The sequence below is a fragment of the Charadrius vociferus genome, unplaced genomic scaffold (assembly GCF_000708025.1).
Source record: "Charadrius vociferus isolate BGI_N301 unplaced genomic scaffold, ASM70802v2 scaffold228, whole genome shotgun sequence".
Lineage (NCBI taxonomy): Eukaryota > Metazoa > Chordata > Aves > Charadriiformes > Charadriidae > Charadrius > Charadrius vociferus.
This window is the reverse complement of record NW_009649864.1, coordinates 1,024,162-1,045,663: the sequence shown is the minus strand read 5'-3', so window position 1 is coordinate 1,045,663 and position 21,502 is coordinate 1,024,162.

Genomic DNA, 21,502 nt, shown 5'->3' with positions numbered 1-21,502 from the left:
TCTAGTCATCAAACGTTGTATAGGAAGCTTCCTTTTGGAAATGGGTGTATTTAAAACAGTGAATGTTTCCAACAGTCTTTTGTGTATGTGAATTTCATGACAAGCCAACAATTTTGTTATATTTTACCCTATAAGGGTTTGCAGAAATGTAGTTTGTAGAAAAATGCAATGATTTTAAAAGGAAAACTTAGAAACATTCTTTCTGTCAAGGACCAGAGTGACGAAACCCCTCACGTTAGGCATCTGCAGCATCCCCCCATCTTTCACTAATATCGCTTTGGTAGACAATATTATTTTTGTTTCAACAATTTGAACCCACCCAAATGTGAACGTAAGTTAAGAAACATTGATGCACAGAAGGAAAAATTATACTAACCTCTACATTTGATATGATAGTGCTTTCACTTGGCAGGTTGCATACTCGTAGTAATAAACTCTTTGCACAGTAAGTGTTGTTGCGACACCCTGCTATTAACAGTGCTATTTCATGCACCTAATGATAGCTAAGCAATGGAAATAATAAAGCAATTTACAAATGCTAAAACAAAAGGAAGTTGTATTTCCTCACATATGTAGGGTATGTTCTGATCCATTTATGCTTCTGCTGATTTCTGCTGAAGCATGAAAAAGGTTGTAAATCATATTTGACATACATCCCATGGGTCAGCCACCACTCTTCTAAGATAGCTGAACGGAATGGGAATAACCACTTTTGGAGGCAGAATATGAAAAAAGGAGCTGTGATGTACTGTATAAGGCAGAAAACCATCACTTAAAAGTGATCAGCAGCTTTAACTCAGGTGCTTGCACTTCTTTTTTCAATCCAGGCAAGGAAATGGTAGAACAGAATGGCAAAATGGCAATCCTTCATGAATTCTAACATTGCCATGGGATGGGCCCCAGCGAGGTCAGAGACTGCTTCAGGAGTGCAGGGAAGATGTCAAGGTATTCACAGGAATGATGATCTGAGAGAGAGGCAACCGATCCCACCAGTTCCTATTTCTGAGGATCAAACAACATCTTCTTCCACTATTTAAAATTGAGGACTCTCTCCTGACTCACAGCATGGCATTACTGATATTTTATATATCCATGTGAACAGAAGCCCTTTGAGGAAGTATCTTAGAAAGGGTAAGGTATAGCTGTTAATCAATTATATTTATGTTGTGCGCACTATATGAAACTCCTAATGCAGACCCAGTTCTGGCCCTAGTGAAGATGATGGCAAACTCTTTCCTAGTCCAGTGGGACTAGGATCAAGCCATGACAGTGTTTGGTGTGCCACTCTCTCAACCCCAGAAGCATATGACGAAGATGCTCTCACGTACCCAGGCAGAAATGTTATGACATTCAGCGCATCTGCAAATGGAATGGCTGTGTTTGCACCTGCTCTTTTGTCTAGGCTGCCTTTTCCTATTTCAATCAAGTCCCACCCCTGTCCTCTCTTTTCTCTGGCTCTTAGACATTTGCTATAACCAAGAGAAAAGAGCAGCCTGACACTTCCGAAGCAGGGCTGTAAGTCGCTATTTGTTGAAGTGGCCGAAAGTGATGACAGCGAAAAAAAGGCAACTCCCGCTGCTTGCAAAACTCATCCACCCTCTCCTGCTGTCCAGGCTGGCGCTGCCCATGCCAGGAGGAAGTAACACCAGTTCTTGTGAGATGCAGCGTCTATCCCACGTTGCCTTCACGTACTGCTGCCCCTCAAACACTAGTGGCAGGATACAGAAAATAAGAGATACTTATGCGCATGCATGCTTGCACATATGTGTATGTGTAACCATGTATATGTGTATTAACGCATTAACTCATTTGCAGATGAAGGGTAATCAGCAATGTCATGACGTCATGGGGGCCTGTAATTGCACATCAATCTGGACTCTGTGCCTTGATCTGCAGGCTCACATTACTGGCAATAACATTTCTGGTGTAATCATGCATATACTTTGTATTCCTCTGGCCAGGATGAAGCTGTAGGAGCTAATGTATTCTGAGTCAGACCAACTGCCGCTCATGAAGGGAAAAAAAGACTTGCTTGAGTAACCGTAATAATTGGAAAATTATTTTGATAGCCTGAAACAATCTAATATATTACAGAATTTTATTAAAATAATATCAAATCAAATTAACTGCTATTCCATAATGAATTAGGTAACAAGGTAGGCAGATATTAATCGGCCTTGGCTCCCAGGCAGGGGAGCCAGGAATTTATTAGCTCTTGCGGCTTGTGTGAGGGTGAAGACAGAAATCAGTATCACAGGCTGCAAGGGAAGCCCCTGAGACAGCTGAGCTTTTACTTTTTTCTCACTTTCACTTTATAATCCATCATTAAACACTTGTATTTCTTTTATGTGGGGTCTTATGAAATTTTTAATTTTTTAATTGCTTTGTGATTTAATAATGAGGATTTTTTGTGCATGTGTGTGTGTGCATAGCATGTGTAACTCAGCCACCAATATTAGAATTAACTCACCTTTGTCCACCTATGGCTAACCTCTATGAAAGAAAGAAGTCATTTTACAACTTGTCTAATTAGCAGCAGAAGGATTGCCAAGTTCATGGGCATTGTGGCATCAATAACTGGGTTTAATCAGCTACCAGACCTGTCCTGTCCTGTCCTGTCCTGTCCTATCCTATCCTATCCTGTCCTGTCCTGTCCTGTCCTGTCCTATCCTATCCTATCCTATCCTATCCTATCCTATCCTATCCTGTCCTGTCCTGTCCTGTCCTGTCCTGTCCTGTCCTGTTCTATCCTATCCTATCCTATCCTGTCCTGTCCTGTTCTATCCTATCCTATCCTATCCTATCCTATCCTATCCTATCCTATCCTATCCTATCCTATCCTATCTTGTCCTGTCCTATCCAAAAAGAGGAGCGGAGGAACAGTGGGCAGGAATCATGGAAGAAGGGACAAAATAGGGTGTGGTGTCCTCCAGTGAGATCTTAGTGGTAGTTACACTACATACTTAGGAAATGATGAGGCTATGCCTTGTTCATTCTTTTTTGTTGACATTGGAATTTGCTATGATCAGCACTAACTTTATTTCATGCTGCTTTGTGCAGTCTGCTGCTAACTCCTGTTTGGTGATTGTCCGAGCAGCTACATGAATAGCAGAGGGCTGGAACCTGACTTTTTGTGCTAGGTTTCTCTTTGTACAGAGAGATAGATCCCCCTTAGTCTGAGCTGGGACAGGTGAAGTTACATATCACGCTGGTACTAGCCCGAAGGAAGACACTTATTTGATTCAAAAAATCTCATGAGGAAAACAACTTTTGGAGCTGGAGCTTAGTGATTCATGACAACAAGTGAATCTAGAGTGGTGTGTTCTTGGGAGGTTGGCTGTTTTGGGTGGTTGACGGAATAACAGCAATGGATATAATAACAGAGATAACAGCAGTGGGTAAATTGAGCAAGAGAAAACTGTCGGTAAAATCAGACCGCCATTTCCTTGGAATAAGCTGATTTGGACTCCCAGATTTGGAAAACAGGTGAGGAAATGAAGGTGAGAGGAGACAATTATGTCTCTGAAATATCCTCTGGATATTGGAACAAAAGCTGGAGGAACATATCTGTGTCTGTGTCCTGTCCCTGAAGAGAACTGAAGTTTGTTCTTGGGACCTCTCAGTCAAAAGGAGGATACAAAGCTGGTGTTGCGCTTCGACTCAGCATTTTAAAAAATGTCTCCAGTTTAGTTTTTCTTATATTTAAAGGCAAAAAGTGACCAGAGCTGCTTGCTGCTTCCAGAAGTTCTGCCTCTGAGCAGGACCAGCTGGAGTAATTTCTGTGGTCCGGCTTGGGAGGAGGAGGAGGAGAGAGTGACACTGGTGCTATTCTGAAACATGAGCTCTATGTGTTCCACCCCATCTTGCTTTCTGCAGTTTTCCTCATAATTCTGGTCTGTGCTGACTTTGCTTCATAAACAATGGGCGTTCCCAGCACTGATATTTTCTGTTCCCTTCTTGGTTTGTGCCTGTGAAAAGGAAAACAAAACAGAGAAGGTCAGAAGAACAGAAGCCTCCAGCGCCCTTTCCAGATGTGTCACAAACTTGATTGTGCAGTGCTAACGGGACACATGAAACTAATGAAATCTGTATTGCAGAGCAGCACCAGACCTATTCATTACACCTCTCCCAGGCATACTGCCCAGACACTGGTCAGATGCCTTCAGTTCTTGCAGTATTGCTGTCATGCTTTCTCCGTGATTATCTCATGATATCTCTGTGATTTTCCCTCACTTGGCATTTTCATTTGGACGTGGAATTTCTTGAGCATTCCAGGGAAAGTCAGGGGGACACCAAGGAGGAGAAATAAAAGTACCTCTCCTTCTGGCAGGAACTGGGCAATAGAAGGTAACTTCATTGTCTATGTGCCAGCCATTTGACATGTCTATTAGCAGAATACATTGCTGTTCAAGTACTTGCCTTAGGGATAACTTTTTAGGTCAAAACTAATGTTTGTTCTTGCTAGAAGAGTATAATGATGGGCAGGAGGCTGCCTGGATGAGGTCAAAGTAAAACATGTCCAGTTTGGGGAACACTCACTGATGGATGAAAGTGTGCATTTGCTGCAAATGCAGTCTTTCAATAGAGGAGGGAAAGAAAGGATAACATATTTCTTAGAGAGCTAGGTTTTTCTAGGGTTGGTGAAATCTCTGCATACTCACTTCACGCCTGTGAACTAAATGCCCAGCTATTACCCCAGATGGGAAATCCAGTTTTTGTCATGATAAATGTAGGCAGAGGGGTTTACTCCAACAACTGTTCTTGTTCAAATATAAAAGCAGTACTAAAGAAAAACACCTTTTGGCATCACAATTGGCTTTAGAATTTCAGCACATAAAACAGGTAGAAGAACACGCCTCTTTGATGACCTGGGGTGTTCAGTGTGTGCTGTAATAATGCCATTTATGACAATTCATGCCTTACTATTGCTGTTTGGCTGCTGGACTTCCACGATTGTCATTTCTGGATGTGACAATCTACACCTATGTAAAGAAGATTGCACAAAGAATAGTTCTCTGGTAGGCTGAGGACGCAGATCCTTAAAATTCCCTACCCTATTACCTGTATCTTACAAGTTATAGCTCTATGCTGTGAGCCATGAGGTAAGTACCACATGGCTCAGAGAGCAGGGCTGATGGGAGATGCTGGAATTTGCGCATGTGTTGAGGCTGATACAGTGCCCTGCAGCACTGGGGAGCAGGGCTGGGAAAGCTCTAGTGGGAGCCCCTGGGCTGTCTACTCCATCAGTTTGCCCAGCAAACCTCATGCTGGCCCCACACAGCTTGCGACCATGTAGCAGAAATGTGGAATCTCAAAGGCCACAGGATGCAAAACTGGCACTTGAAAATTCCCAGTTGTTAGGCAGCTCCCCATCTTGACTTAGAGAAATATCTGTACGTACTCCAAGGTATTAAAGCTCACACTTTGGAGGTGCAGTAACATGTGGGCCTTTTGTTTTTCATGTTTTGCACATAAATAGATCTAAAATGAAATTAACAACTCCCTGGTTGATAATTACTTTGAAGGGAATGAGATCTGATTTATACAAGCCCACTGGTTAGGGAGATAAATAAGAGACCTTAAATTAAGAATGAGGGGAATAAAGGTCAAATGTGTAATGGTTGAGATGCCTGTGAGGACAAATTGGCTTTGTGGCTGTATCCTTTTATAGAAAGATTTAATTTTAAAAGTCATAGTACAGTAGTGTCAAATGGAATATTTTTATTAAATATCATATCATTGACTGAAATGATGCAGAAGTGAGAGTAGTAGACACTGATTAAAACTCTTTAATGAAGATTTTGGTTTTGCTATCTCCTTCCAAAAGTTAAGAGCAATTTGGGTTTGCTTGCTTTGGGAGTGACACAAAGGTGAGAAGGTTTGTTTCAGCCTGATGGAGATGAGAGAATAACAGAAGGCTTCTAAGGGTTTAGTGATGGAGATTTGGGAGGCATCTGCCTGGGGATCTGAATGTGTTAGCTCTCCCAGGACCCACAAAACTGAAGTCTGGACTGGGCTCAAATCGTGTTTCACACAACTCTTTCTCTCAGTTTGAGCACTGTGTTTGAGCTCTCTTTGGGGTTTGGAGTGAATTTGAATGTAATAAAGCCATCAAACTCTACCTAAACAAATTATCTTTTTCATTCTTGCCATTTGTATCTCACTCCTAACTTACCCCATCCCATTTCTTGCACAAAGCATCCAGGTCACAGATGTAACTTCTATAAAGAATATTAAAACTCTCTTCAAATAGAGCCAGATGGATGGCTGAAGGATAAGGTAAAAAGCTATTAATTGTATTGATATTGGTGTGAAATCTCACCAGTTCCAAACTTTCTGAAGCTTCTTCCTCTTTGTTGCTTATTCATTAGCCAATTTGATACAAGTCACTTCAAGCTTTTTCCTGGTAAACATAATCAGAAGTCAACATCACTGTTGACAAGTCCTCTGTGCAAAGGAAGCCACACAGCACTGAGCTGCTGGCATACAGAAGACCATGAACACCCTCTCAGCTGTAGGCTCCCAGCTGCAATTATTAAATCACATGCAAGTAGGCTCGGTTGCACAGATATCATTTTATCACAGGATGGACCAAGCACATGAGAAAAGCAATCACTAAGACTGCAGCAGTGGAAAGATCTGACCATGCTTAGTACTAACAGATCTCTCCCATCTTGGCAGGTGGCACTGTCCCGTGTTAAGGGGCCTCAAATTACCCGTGAGCTTATATGTTCAAGCACTTGAACAGTCAAAAGAGCCCATCAGATGTTAAAAGTTAGGGAGTTATTTAGGTGTTTTGGAGGCTGTGGGACCTTCTGCTGTGGAGCATGCCTACCCTGGGTGTTGTTGCTGTAATGCTGTCAGTGGCCATTTTGTTCGCCTTCTGCAAGCTGCAGGCTTCTATTAAGATAATGAGCAGAATATAATGTGCTTGACTGATGCATCTCCATAAAGGGATAGTGCTTTAAAAATAAGAGCCTGAATTCTCACTTACATTGAGGCCATTTTACATCATTCTGGCAAGCGTAAGAGGTCTTTCAAGTGGGTGTAGAAGTAACTTATGGCCCATTTACACAGCCAGATCAGTGTGAAGCGACCTTCATGTAAATGACAACCAGGCCCCAAATTGTTAAGTTACTTTTTTTAAAGATCCAAGTTGGCCGAGGATGCTTTGAGAGGGGAAGTGAAGTGTTTTTCTTTCTTTTTTTTTCTTCTCAAATTAGTCAAATGAGGTTGATCGCTTTAAAGGATGGAAGAGTTCACCACGGCTCCAGAAAAACATCAAGTATGAGAGCCTAGATTATGTCAGAAGACATGCAGCAGCCCACGCATTAGACTTGAAATCTGTGCTCGCACCTGCCCCGACTTATTTTTTTTTCCCTTTGCATTTATTGAGATGACACAATGTCAACAGAATTCTGCAAACTTTATGACAAAATTGTGACAGATCTGCAATGGCAGAATGACTTATGGAAATGTTGAAGTGGCTTCTCAATCAAGCCTCAGGATAGCTTGTGACTCCATTGTCTTAGAGGTCAGAAGTCAGACTCCACCGAGGAGAGACATCACTTGATTCTGGTCCAATTTCCTGCCATATGCTGGAGGTGGGAGGGGGGAATCAAGGCTTTTAATTGCTCGATCCCTATGTTTTCTCATCTGCATTCCCCAAGCTAAAAATGCTTCCCGTAGCACACTCCGTTGTTTGCAATGTGGTCTGATAAGTTTTTAAAATGCTTAAGATCTAATTCTTTATGTTCTTGACTCTTTCCAAATCATTTGCCATTGCCCAGAACAAAGTAATGGACTGCCATGGACGTAAACAGGTAGGTAATACTGGGTGGGTTAGCATTTCACTTCCTCTTCATATCTGTGGAAATAACTTTGCAAAGTATATAAGAATGATGGATCAGACCTGTTGCACACTGAATTGGACAGCTTGGATAGGCTATCCAAGCATGGATACATGGGCAGAGGCTACTTACTTGTGCTTATCTTGCTTGCCCCAGTGGAGAATGCCTCTTCAGTTCCATTGCCTTTGGTAGAATTTCTCTTGCTTTTCCAAATGTATTTTTTAATGTGATTTTCCTGAAGTGGTAAATATGCATTTCACACAACTGTGAATTAAAGAAGGGAGAACTGAGAAAGAAACTGCTTCTTTATTACAGATATTCTTTAAATTATGTATAAATATGTGGTTGGAGAGGTCCAGCCTCTTGAGAACACAAACCTACTGTGAGACTGGCAAGAGGAGACACTAAGCGCAGTGCTCTGGATGCTGCTTTGTGTCTGATTTAAACACTGGGTTCAGGGTCACAGTCTTACTCTAGTGAGCTCTCCATGTACTACAGTGGCTCTCAGGCAGTTCGTCTCGCTGCAACAAGCTGCAGCTGTGCCCTTCAGAAAAGCTAAATCTATCTGCCACAGAGGCAAGATTTAGGAGAGCCACAGGTGGGGGGGGAAGGGGACGGGGACGGGGACTTGTGAAGAAACAGTCTCAATTTCTTTCCCAAGTCCTAAATTTCTGAGACTGCGGGTAGTACTTACCCTTTGGAGAATGTCTGCAGCTTTTCTTAACAACATTTTGGTCATGGGAGAAATCTGTTCCTGTGCTAACAGGCATTAATTAATTTCATTTTCTAGAGTATTTTTCTCACTGCAGTTACCAAGTCCCCCTCACCTTTTCAGATTTGGATGCACCACCTTTCTTACCTGGCTTCCCCAAAAAAACAAACCAAAAATCCTCTTGCAGGAATGAGAAACTATCAGTCCTCATAACAGTGAAACAGGGATGAGATGCTTGACAGTGCAACTGCGCTACCATGAGAGATGGGGACCAGGCAGACAGACAGCCGCCAGCAGTTCGCACTGTAGTAATGGGCTCAGCAACAGAGACAAACCCAGAAAATCAGCCAAACAAAAACTCCCTGCTCACCTGCCTGTTTCTGCCACCGTCTCCTGCACCTCAAACAGGGTATTGCATCTGAGGTACATTAAATGTGACTCTACATCGAGTGCTGAAGAGCTGAAGTATTTGGAGAGAGAGCTCAAGTTACCATTTTGTGCTGGCAACATTAGGAATTGCTCCTTTATTTCCATTCCCGGCAACCTCAGTTCACCAGCAGACTTGGCTACTGAGATGCAATGAAAGGAAAAACTGTGAGCGTAACACATTTCAGTGACTTTCCTTGAAACGAACCTCTTCACAGTTCACTGAAAGAGCTTAAGGAAATTCAGATGCTTCTGCACAACTTTACTGTGGCAGGCGCGTACCACGACCACTGCTTGTTTATATTTAATGACTATAACATTATGGTACCATTTGTTTATTTAAAGATGAACTCCTGTGTTCAGCCAAACTTTAGAGACATTATTTAAACATGAGCCAATTTGCCAGTCATGTATCTGTGGCTATTTTCCTCCATAAATAGTTAATAATTGAAGATAAATGTTTGTAAACAAGATATTTTTTCCTCAACATTCATTTTCTTCTCCTGCTCTTTCATACTAAGAGGTCATTGCAAGCTTCTGGTTTTAGTATTTTATTTTGGAATCTCTTCTGTTTTCTTTGGGAATGTCTATGACCAAACAACTCAATGGATGGATGACAAGCATTCAGCATGAATCATATAAAAGAAGAGAGAGAACAACAAGGAGGAAAACATTCACACACGGTTTTCTTAGATGACTGAAAAAGAAAAAAATGAAAGAAACAATCCATTCTTCAGACAGTGTCAGAGTGAGAGGTAAATACAGTGCTGAATTATTTTTTAACTCATTAACGGGTCAGGATAAACAAATGGGATTTGCTTCAGCTAGCTAAAATACACTAGGGCTGGTACCTGTTTCTTTTCACTCTGATTTTAGCATTCATGAGGAATACACTGGTTTTATCGGTTAAAACATATCCTGTTTCAGCTGTAGGGTCTCAGAATTCCTGTTTCTCTCTTAAACTGTACCGGAGAAATGGACTATAGGTCTGGCCAGTGATAAAATGGGAAAAATGAATAGAGTGCTGCAAATGTTATTCTGAAAAGAGACTGTCTGAAAACCAGAAATTTCAGTACTTTTTTTTTTTTTTTTTGAGATCTTGACACATTTCTGCTCATCCAGTGTGAAGTGGGGATATTTTGAAAATTTTGTTGGATGTGGAATATTATGTTCAGGTCTCTGCTCTGAATCAGTTTGAACTGAGATTTATTAAATATTCATTGTGAAAGACAAAGTCAAGCAGAGCGAGGATTTGAACCTGCAGTTCCTTCATCCCATACAAACATCCTACCCTCGCCAATAGGTCTCCCTGTTTGTGTGCACAGCCTCAGTTCGCACATGTTACCAGCACAAATTCTGAGTAGGATTAGGGTCTTTGATATCCTGCTGTTTGTCCTTTTTGGCTATCTCTCTTTCCTGCTTTCTCCATTTCCTAAATAACAATTTTGATGCTGAAGTGAAAATGGAGTTGGGTCAAGGGGAAGGAAGTACCTGAAACATAGCTGGATTTTCTTTGAAATGTTGTATTTTCATTCTATTTTTGGCAGAACTTAAAGGTTAATATTCTAAGAATTAGTAAAGTATTCACCATTCCTTTCCTGGATGCCTGAACAGATTGTCAGTGTATGGAGAAGTATCCAAAAGTTACTAGTTTTTGACAATATTCATGGTGTCTGGTGCCTGATAAAAGTAAAGATTTTCAACAACAGAAATATGGATATCACTTTATTTTTAAAAGTGTTACTGCAGAGAAAACACTGTTTTAAATTGCTTGCTGTTGGGGACAGGACAATATGAGGGTGGATTCAGTAATTCATTTTCTTCCAGCATATTGCTCTCTTTAAATATACCGTTTCCTGCTCTGTTCCTAGAGGACCTTATGTGCCATGGGCCCCAATTGCTGATATACTGATTTTTTTCTTGAAAGGTGCTGTGTGTCTGTGACTTTGTTACACATCGATGGCACCGAGCACTGCTCAACCTCTCCTCGAATGGGAACTTGAGAAAGTCAGGAGTGAGTCAGTACTTCCGTGGGAGACGCAGGAAATACCGGCAACACACGGATGGGGGAACAGCTCCTGCCAAAGCCCATGATATGGTGGGACAACCGATTGCATTCTGCTTTTTTTGAGGCTTTTCTGGTTTGTCATTTTAAGTCTACCAGTACTCTTTTAATACTGAACTGCTAAGGACTGCAAGCACTGAAGAGCAGTAGCCACCTCTTTCTTTTGTGTTGCACTGGGTGCGGAATTGCTCTAGAATTCATAGTGTACACACAAAAATAAGGATGGAAATCCTTCCTAACTGGCAGGGATTCCAGTGATATCTTGGATACATGAATTTGCTGTTTCAGATGCTTGTTGCACCCTTTCCCTTCAGAAAGGTGGACACCTGAGCTGGACCTGCCACAACTTACAGCTGTGCTTTCAGATTGAATACGTATGTCCAAAATGAAAGCCTCTGTCAAGTTGCCTTTCCATGTTTCCTTGGTGACGGTGGTGCAATATTGGGCAACTAGGCTAATCCAAAACACAGTTATTTAAACATTTATTATTCTATAACAGTGCGTTAAAATTTAAACACGTTTTAAAGCTATTCCAGCTGCATCTTTATTAACTCTATACTATCGATAGCTGAACTAGAAGGAGTTAATCACTTCTTCCTAATTTTCTTTTATAAATATGTGATTAGCCTGAATTATTAGGAAGGCACAATAGCTTTATTCTTCCTGTCAACTGTGTGCAGAGAAGTCGGGATTAGTAATCTCCAGGGATCAGGAGCTGATTTGGTGGAGGCAGGCAGGAGGACGGCTAACTTTTTGAACCTAAGAGGGCTTTGCTGGGCAAGGGTGACAGCTGTAGCATCTTTAGCCTGGATTTGAATTTGAATTCTATCTACCAGTGCAGCAATGCTATGACTTGGCAATATGTTATAATAATCTTTGTGACACAAATGTCGGGGGCTTTTTGTTACATGTCCTCAAAGAGATTTAGGTAATTAATGTTAAATTGATGATATAAAACCTCCATTCTATCTCTCTTACTAATTCTGATCTACTGTAAATTGACAGAAATATTCACAGGCCAATAATCCCAATGCTGTTTGGGGGTTTTGATTTCTTTTTTATCATGAGTGTGAGGTCAATAGTTGCTGTAAGATACTCAGCTCTGCATCGGGAAGAGTTTGTATTGAAAACACATTGAAAAAATAGGGATGGGACCTCAATGCATTCTCCTGCTGAGAAGGCCATATACTATTTCGTACTGTAGGCTTAAGTGAGAAAATGGGCCAATGTGTCAGAATTTATCAGCTTTTCAACACAGTTGTGGGCTATTAAATGTTTATGTAGCAGATGGGAACAGTGGAGAAATACAGTGCATAGAACACATGCCGTGTTGGGCCAAGAGGAAAGGAAGTTCTCCAGCCTTCCCCCTTTGCTGTACTATGAACCTATGACCCTATTGCCCAGAGGCAAAAAAGCTACCTGCAGAGATGTCAGCAGTACAGCAAAAAGGAATTACAGTGAAACACAAACACTCTGCTCTGCAGAGATGCTTTTCTAAGTCCTTTAGGGTTTTTGTCCATTTGGTTCAGCCTTGGAGAAAAATTTGAGGAATTATTTTAGGTAGGACTAGGGCATAGAGAGCAAGTAAAATGAGTGAAATTACATGAGTGGAAAGTAAGTCGGGATGGAATATTTGGAATGAACTTGCTGACAATGGAATGCAATGGGCCAGAGAATTGATGAGAAATGCAAACTATGAAAATCCCATTTCTTCAGAAAGTTGAGGTGAAATAGTATATTCAACAGGGAGAAGTGCTCCTGTGCTAAACAGGAGCTCAGATCTGAAAAGAATTTCAATGCTCTTATGCTTGATATGTGTATTTTGTTAGGAACTCGGATACGTTTTTCTCAACGGAAAAGAGCTCAGAGAGAAACCTCTGGCTGAGTTTTTCAGTCAATTAGCATATTCTTTAATTAATGAATTAAATTAGAGAATTAAACTTGAGCAATTGGTGAGGATAGATAGCAGTGTTGTAAATTTTACACTTTGGGGATCCTTTTGCTCTGGCCCTTTCCTTCCTAAATGATTGGTTAATAAATCTGACTAATGAAGCATGCAGATAAAAGGTAAAATTTTCAAATGCATCTAATTGACTTAGAATCCAAAGCCAATGGGATTTATTGTCCTTAAGTCATTTAGATGCCTCTGGAAGTTTTACTTATATATTCCATTGTTAACATTGATAAAATAATGAACAGTTACAGTCTAAAAGGGTAAAAAAAAGAAATGAAAAAGTAAAAATAAGATTACTTATGGACTTCAGGAACTGAACTGACCACAGCAATAACTCCACAGATCTTGTGGTTGAAACTTGCCTAAGAGCTCCTGGCAGTTTACTCCAAATATGCATCAAATAACAAACGACTAAACCGGTGCTGTACTTATATATGATGCTCTGTATTGTCTTCATATCTCACATTGAATCATGGGACTGAATCATGGGACCATTTCCTCCAAGCCTCTGCTACTGGCCAGGCAGTTCTTAAGTCAATGGTCTGTCTTATTCTCTCTCCATAATGTTAGATATGGATTGTCTACACCTTTGAAATGTTAATTTTCTTTTGAACAGTGTGTTTTAAGGCTGTTCCTGGTGAGACACTTTTTTCCCCCCAGATACCTTCTTTGTAGTTTCTTGAGAAGCTGATGAACTATCTCTTGTTTTATACCTCTTTAAGGTCTGGAAACGTGTTTTTTGCTGCACCATAGAGGGTTGCACTGGCTGGTGCACTCCTGTATGTTGTATAGCACAGCCCCTCCCAGGCTGAATGATCTCCCACTACGCCAGTTCCAGGTAATCACCTGGGTTTGTAGAAGAGTAAACGTAAAATGACTAAATATAAAATGAGTAAATGACAGTCCAGACAGTGGGCCATGGAAGAACGTAAAATTGTAGGTGCCATGAGAAAGAGTGCGAGCCAACCATGAAATGAGGAGCCTCCATAAGCAGGACCTTGAGGTTAGGCAGTGGACCAGTTCCTTGATGTTTGGCGTCAGAAGTTATTACTAAATTCACTGCTGTTTGCAGTGTTTTTAGCCTTGTTTTCAAATTGTAAGGTTTATTGTGATGATAGTGGTATTGTTCATTATGCAGTCAAAAAAACCATGCAGCAAGATGACTTCCAGTAGTTCAGCTTGTTTGGATTGCAGGTGGCTGCTCATAGTCCTCCACAAATCCTCAGAAGTTATTGGCATTGTACTAATGTGCTAGCTTCAGTTTAAGGTGGCCTCAAAAGGCTATTTTTGACCCTAGCTGTATGTTTGTCTCAAGGAAGCAACTTTGAAAGAACAGAAGAAATGCACAAGCATTGCTCTGGTATGTAGTTTTAGAAAAAGCTGAGGCTAATGGCTGGTTTTCCATTTTCATACTCTTTGTTCAAGATTAAATGGATGAAATATTAAGGTCCCATATTAATTCAGTTCTCACTCAAAATTTCCATGGGTTTGAGACCATTTACCAGCCTGGGTAAAGATGAGAAAATAAGATCAGCAGATAAGAGTCTTTGGTAAACAGAAGATTTCACATTTCTATTAAAATGTTTAATTTTTAAAATCTTCAGTGTACAGTGCTGCTGAGAGCAGTTACAGTTTACATCATAGCATCATCTCAGAAATACGCTGTGATGATTCAGCTTCTGGGATGAGTCCACTTTGTTTCTGCCCTCTTTTTCAGATGAAAACGTTTTTGACATTTGAGGACAACATGCATTAAAGGTTTTATGCTACAGAATGTTGAGATAAGCAGGGAAGAACTTCCTCGTGCGAACCATGGGAGTTCCTCGCATTAGTCACACTAATAAATAATAGACTGTACCTACTGAGCTCCCCTTTGAAACAGACCTCCCTGTGCTCAAGGAAAAGCTACTGTTGGATTCTTCCTTTTAAATTGCTCATTTGGTTTTGCATCTTGCTTTGCAGACAGCTGCTGTTAGTTACTAGAGTTTGCAGGAATAGAAAAGGTGGGGAAATACTGCTTTTTAAGTGTTCTGTTTCCCTTCACTAAATGTCCAGCAAATTGCCAGTTGAAGAGAGCCTTCCCCCCCTACACCCCTTTCCTCTATAAGGTTTTAATTCTCTAAATACATGCCAACTCACTATTTATCTTGGTCCACCATTTCCTTTCCTTTGTATAGTTCCCCTTTGCAGGACCTTTTACAAACAGACCTCAGTAATTACTCCTGCACTAACATACCGCGGTCTCTGCTAAAAGCCCAGTGCGAATCAATGTCTTTTTATTCAAAATTTTGTTAAGAGTTATGTTCTCCTTGTATATTTAGCTGGTGAGGACCAGAACACCTCACAGAGTACCCGAACTGACTCTCCTTTGAGTTGTGCCAAACAGCAGAACAGCCCTGGTTTACCTGGTCTCCCACGACAACAGACTTGATGGCAGCCAAAGAGATCGAGAGGCAGCCGAGCGTGACAGCCGACATCAAAGCGAGAATGCCACACCTTGATCCAGGCTTCACTCTACCTGCCGGGGCAAACTTATTAACGTGACCACCCTGAGAATTCAAAGGAGCAAATGCACACAGGCACACAAAACCCAACCACTCCAATTTGAAAATGAAAATAGAAGTCTAGACAGCTTTTCTTCAGAATTCATTGCTGCTGACCTAATTATTTGGATCCTGTGCATTATCTTGTTCTTTTCAAAGAACAAGAAGAATAGTTAATTTTGCTTAATAGAATAATTGACTGTCATAATTGTGGTGGGGTTTTTTTTGTTTTTTGGTTTTTTTTACTTCAACAATAATGTTTTAGTTAAGCTGCTGTCTCTTTCTGTAGAGCTGCTAATGACCAGGCTGCTCACACAATGAATTAGTTAATTCTTTGTTTCCTTGCTGGACCATTTGGACTAACTTAAGCTGATGAAGATTTTGTGTACGTGCATGTGCTGTAATGATTGTTTTTGTCTGTGATGTCCTGAGCTGTAAATCAAATCTCCTTTTCATTCTTGATTTGCCACATGCAAGAACTACAGAGAAGGAGAAGATAATTAAGATACGGATTCCTCTGAACAGCCTGGGTTTTTTCAGACAGGGTGGTTACATTCGTCTGTGTTTAACCAATACTGCATTTAGGAAGAGTTCAAATTGCGGATAGTTTGAAATTTGCAGACTGTGAGCTTGGGTTTTTTTGTTTTTTGGTTTTTTTTTTTCAAAACTGGGGATTATCTGGGTGCAGGCCTTAGTCATCCAGATTGTACAGAATTTTCGGATGGATAATGCCATTTAAATGAATCTAGTGAGCCCTCTTTCCTAGTTGAAAGGATGGATGACATTTTGATGACTTCAGTGGTAAAGTGGCTGTGAAAAGATCTGACTAATACAAAGTGGAAGTTTCGTAATAACTTTAACGAGCTCCACAATTTCTCACATTTATAGTGTCTTCCATCTTGTAAATCCCTAAGCACTTCACAACAATATAAAGCACCAGTGAAAAGCAGCAACCTCTAGGGCAGAAAGTGGTGACCAGCTGGCTCCCAGCAAAGTACATAGCAGCGAAATGAGAAGGAAAAGTCATTTTGGCCAAGTAAACTGGATTATAAATTAAAAGTAAGTATTGTATTGCCTAAAGGAAATGCTTTGTCAAACACTGTGCCTCTTTTTCATTCCCCTTTAAAGAAAGCACTGTGAATGAAGAGCATGTTCTGGTTATTAAATGATTTGTCTATCTCAGCCTTTCCCCAACTGTGGTCTGGAGTACATTTATTAGTGGTTTGTGGAGACTTTCTGGTCAGAGTGGCGAGACAACTTCAGTTTTCTAATGGTGTTTGTAACTTCATGTAGCCTCACCCAGGATTCTTCTATTGCCTCAACTCCCACTGAGTATTCCAGTGCCATATGGTGTAGTAGAGAATAAGAGTGCTTAGAAACGCTGAGGATACAGTGTGCTTAGGAAACTCACTTTTTTGGTCAAAGCCATATCCGGGACACTTCTGCAACTGGCATATTGAATTCTGTGCCGCAGAGCACACAGGCTGGAATGATGGCCAACATTCAAAAAGATAAAAAACTGAAACGACATAACATTCTGGCTGTTAGAAAGGGATTGATCCCAAACCGACCCCTAAACCCTTATTCAGTTTTATTTGGACCTGGTCTGACCCAAAACAGGGGAAACAAAAAAGGGTAGAAAATGAGAACAAGAAAGGCTATAATTTATTAACTTTACCAAAATAATATATGTTCATTTTAAGCTCCTTTATTTAATGTTGCCTTAACAATATTTTTCCACAAGGGATTATAAATAGAGCCTATAATAGGGATTGTGAAATTGAGAGAAAATATTGTTCATGAGAAATTCCTTATTATAAGCTGCTGAACAACGTAAATATGTTTAGAACCATGAAGCTGTCTAGCAAATATCCTCTGGTCTAAAACTTAGCCCAAGTTAGGTCAGAACTGAATGTTCTTATGCAGAAGATGTACTTTGATAGCCCATAGTTAAGATGAGACAGGATGAGCTCCTACAAAGAAAGGTCCCAAAATGTAGCAAGGAGAGATAAGCCCAGAACAGAGGATTAAATCTGAGCTCCTTCCAGTGCCTGTGTATCCTGCTCTAATTCTTGCTTTGTCCTCAGGAACCACCAAAACTAGATGGAATTACTGTGAAATGCAATTACACTCCAGTTTTGCTAGGTTGGTCTCGAAATTTAAAGACAGGTCCCAGATTTGTGCATAATCAGCTCAAAACACCTCACACTCCATCAGATTCTAGTATGAACCTGGTAACATCTGTCAGTCTCAATGGGATAGAAATTAGGAAGCTTGTGTGTGCGTGCAAGTCAAACAAGTTTGAAATTTTCTTCTGTGCCCTGCAACAATAGTAACTACATCACTGCATTCCCCTATCCAGGAGATGAATGCTATCAGTGAGGAAGTACGATACTAATCTGGAATTTTCTGACCCAGTTTGGTCACATGTCTGCATTTATTTGCTTGCCATTTAACATCTATTGCATGCTAATTTTACATTATGATTTCCAGGGTGATTAGCATGCCTTTTAACTGTGTATTCTCTCCAACTTTCATTGCACACTTCGAACATAGATAATATGTAAATATTTCCATTCTGCAGTGGTTTCCACTGTGTGCTCTTTGGATTTAGCTACTCTGTGAAGTAAATAGTGGAGCTGGTTGAACTCTTCATAACAAATAATTCATCCAGCAAATTCAGCTCTTCTGTAAATGTAATGCATACAAGCTGATTGCGATTTTCCCAAATTAGTTCATTATTTGTAATTGTCTGCTGAATTATTTTTGTGAGCAAACTGTACCCTATGAATTATCTGTAATTTGAACACTATGATTATTTACTTTAAGTTATTTCTTGTGTGTGACTGTTCACCTGTTTTTATTTCTGGTCCCTGATTGGTTAGGCTGGTTTTGAGAAATAGGTGCTTTAGATCGATTTTTCACTCAAGAGTTTAGTGTGAAGAGGATTAAAAGTCTAAAGAAGAAAGATGGGAAAGAATGGTTCTGAAGAGGAGGAAAGAAGGAAGGAAGGAAAGAAGGAAGGAAGGAAGGAAGGAAGGAAGGAAGGAAGGAAGGAAAGGAGAGAGGGAAGGAGGGAAAACTTGCCCTCTTAAGAAAGAGCTTTGTATTGAGATAGATACATACATCTGAAGACAAAAAGCTTCAATTAATGGGTTACTGTGCTCAGTAGTACTTCATATTATTGAAATTAAGGTATATTAAAATTACAGTAGTTTTGTGAGGCCTCATCTGGTATGGTACCCAATCAATAATACTGACTTTGCCAAGAACAAGAGATTAATGGAGAGCCATTGTGCTCACATACCTGGGTCTCCTTGTATCACACAGACCACTAGACCATTAGAAACTGCCTCTTAATGGAACTAAATAATGCCTTAACAATCCTCCTTGATTTTAAAAAGGAGAGAGAGTTTACTCTAAAGTGGAAAGAAAGCAGAAATATGGAGAGAAATAATTTAGCTGAGGTGACACAGTTGATCACTGACCATACTGCAGATAGATCCCAACCTCTCAGGTTCCTAAGCTGGTGCCGTATCCATAAGACACCACTGTCCCTGTTCAGTCACTACATGTTCTTAAGGCCATATGAGAAGCTGGGGACCAGGTCTGGCCCATCTAATTCTTGGTGCCTCTCGACAGGAATTGCTGTTACATCCTCCAAACCCTGCACATTATGGCAATCTGCACACTTTAATATATCTGCCAAGCACATGGGTTGAATCTGTTAATCTTTATTTTATGTACCTTCATCATTCACCCACCACTCCTCACAGTCACCAACCAGGTGTACATGTGTGGGGCTCTGCACCAAGTGCCTTTGCCAACATACCTGCAGGAGGAAATTTAACTTCTGATCTAGATTTTACATCTGGCTGGGCTTTATGTGAGCACCTGTGGTAGAGACTGCATCAAGGGCACATCAATGAATCTTCTGTCTAACCTGGCCAAACTCTTTTTTTTGTTTTGTTTTGTTTTATTTTGCGCGTGTGTGTGTCTCAGGAGCTCCACTTTGAGAGTTGTACTGCCTCTTTTTCTGTCTCAGGCAGCATAAGGTAAAGATGACTTCTGGCACTGCAAGTTCTTTCCCTTTCCTTGAACCAAGACACACCCGAAATGAATGAAAACTCAGATAGTAATTAAATATGTATGCACACACACACATATATACCTCACTCCAATAATATCCTAACTGTAGCCACTCTGGGGCCAGATTCACGTAGGGTGGGCACATATTTGCACCAGATTTAGACCTAAAAGCATGTCTAATTCTGTGAAGTCACAGGCATATTCATTTCCTGGTTTTAACACGCTCATATGGCATGTAAAGTTTTGAAAGGTTAGGCTGAAAAGATCATAAGCCATGTTGTTAGCATGTGTGAGATTTTGTAGCTGTTTGAAAAGTGCTGAGATCCTCAGATGGCAGGTGCTATATAAGTGCCATGTATTATTATTTGTAATATTATCATTCAATTATATATTAATCACTTGCATGAACGAAATAAGATTTTACTGTATGGTTCCAACTTCCTTCCCTATGCTTTTGGTTAATCTCTACAGGACGTGATTATATTTGCTTGAACCAGCTCTCTAATAAGAAATCTAAACACAGAACTGATTTTAATCTGCCACTGATATTATGTTTTGTTTAAAGGCAGATAGCCCTCTGTCATTCAGATGTGGGACCGCTGCTGAAAGTCAGCTGTCACATACCTTCAGAGCTGTACCCTAACTCACTGTGTGCGGGGGCGCGCGCACCCCCTTGAGACACTGGGGAAGAAGAGGTTAATCCCTAAGCTGGCTAGAAAAGGGACCAGAGTTGTCTCTCCATCCTGTAGGAATTAGGCCAGCTGTGGGGAGTTAATTGCTTCCTACACACACCCCTCCACAAACAGCATAAAAGGGGTGTGTTGGGTGGGCTTTGGCTTGGCAGGGAGACTGAGGGAGGAAGGAAGCTGGGTCCAGTGTTAGACATCAGACCTGAGCAAGGCCATGTCCTGTTCTCTGGTGCTTGTCTGATGTGGGCAGGGCTTAGGCTGAGTGCGAAGGAGCTATTCTTACGCGAGAGCTGCTGCTCAAAAGGGAAATCTCTTGTTTACTCTTGGCCTTTGAAACAGGGCATTTTTCTTGGCTGATTTCACTTTCCACAGTGATGCTCCTTCTGAAATGCTGTGATTCTGTAGTCCCTTTTCTTGTTGGTGTGTCAATACATCACACTATGCACATAGGTGCACTTCAGGGCACCCACGTGTGGTCAGGGCAGTAGGGGTCCTAAATTGTGGGAATTAAGCAGGCAGATAGTGGGGAGAGCTGGTGGCATGTATACAGAGAATTGGGTTCTTCAATCTGTCTGTTGCTGTTAAGAAAGTTGCAGTAAAGAATATTTGGATTCTGAAAAAAAAATCACTCTGGTTTCCTTAAAATAAAATGTGGTTCAGAGCTATAATTTTTTATTCTGCTTTCACTTTTTTCCCCTACTTAGTGCTAGGGAGTAGTGCTTGAGTCCAGAACCTTATGCTTTCTGTTTATCATCTCACATTGCACATGTGAGCTGGCCCATATTCCCTGAATTAAAGTTGCAGGTATGCTTCTAGGGCAAAGAATAATGTGTGTCAGGACATGATTGACATGACCTAACTAGTGCCTGAACTGTTTGGTGCGGAGCTGCTGATTCCTGTGCTGCTCTCTACATGGCTATCGGGGCTGACCGCATCCTTGCTGGCACACCGGTGTGAACGGAACATCTTCTGTGCCGCTGTGGAGGGTGTGCCTTGCTAATCTATCTCCTCAAAGAATAGGGTTTCTTTTACCTCTTGGGCCTTGACATGCCTGTTCAGGGGGTAGGATTTGGCCCTTAGTGAGCTGATTATCCGTTCCCTTGACATAACATAAAGCTCTAGGATTTACGGCTATATAAGAAAGTAATAATCTTGCCGGGATATGTGAGGAGTT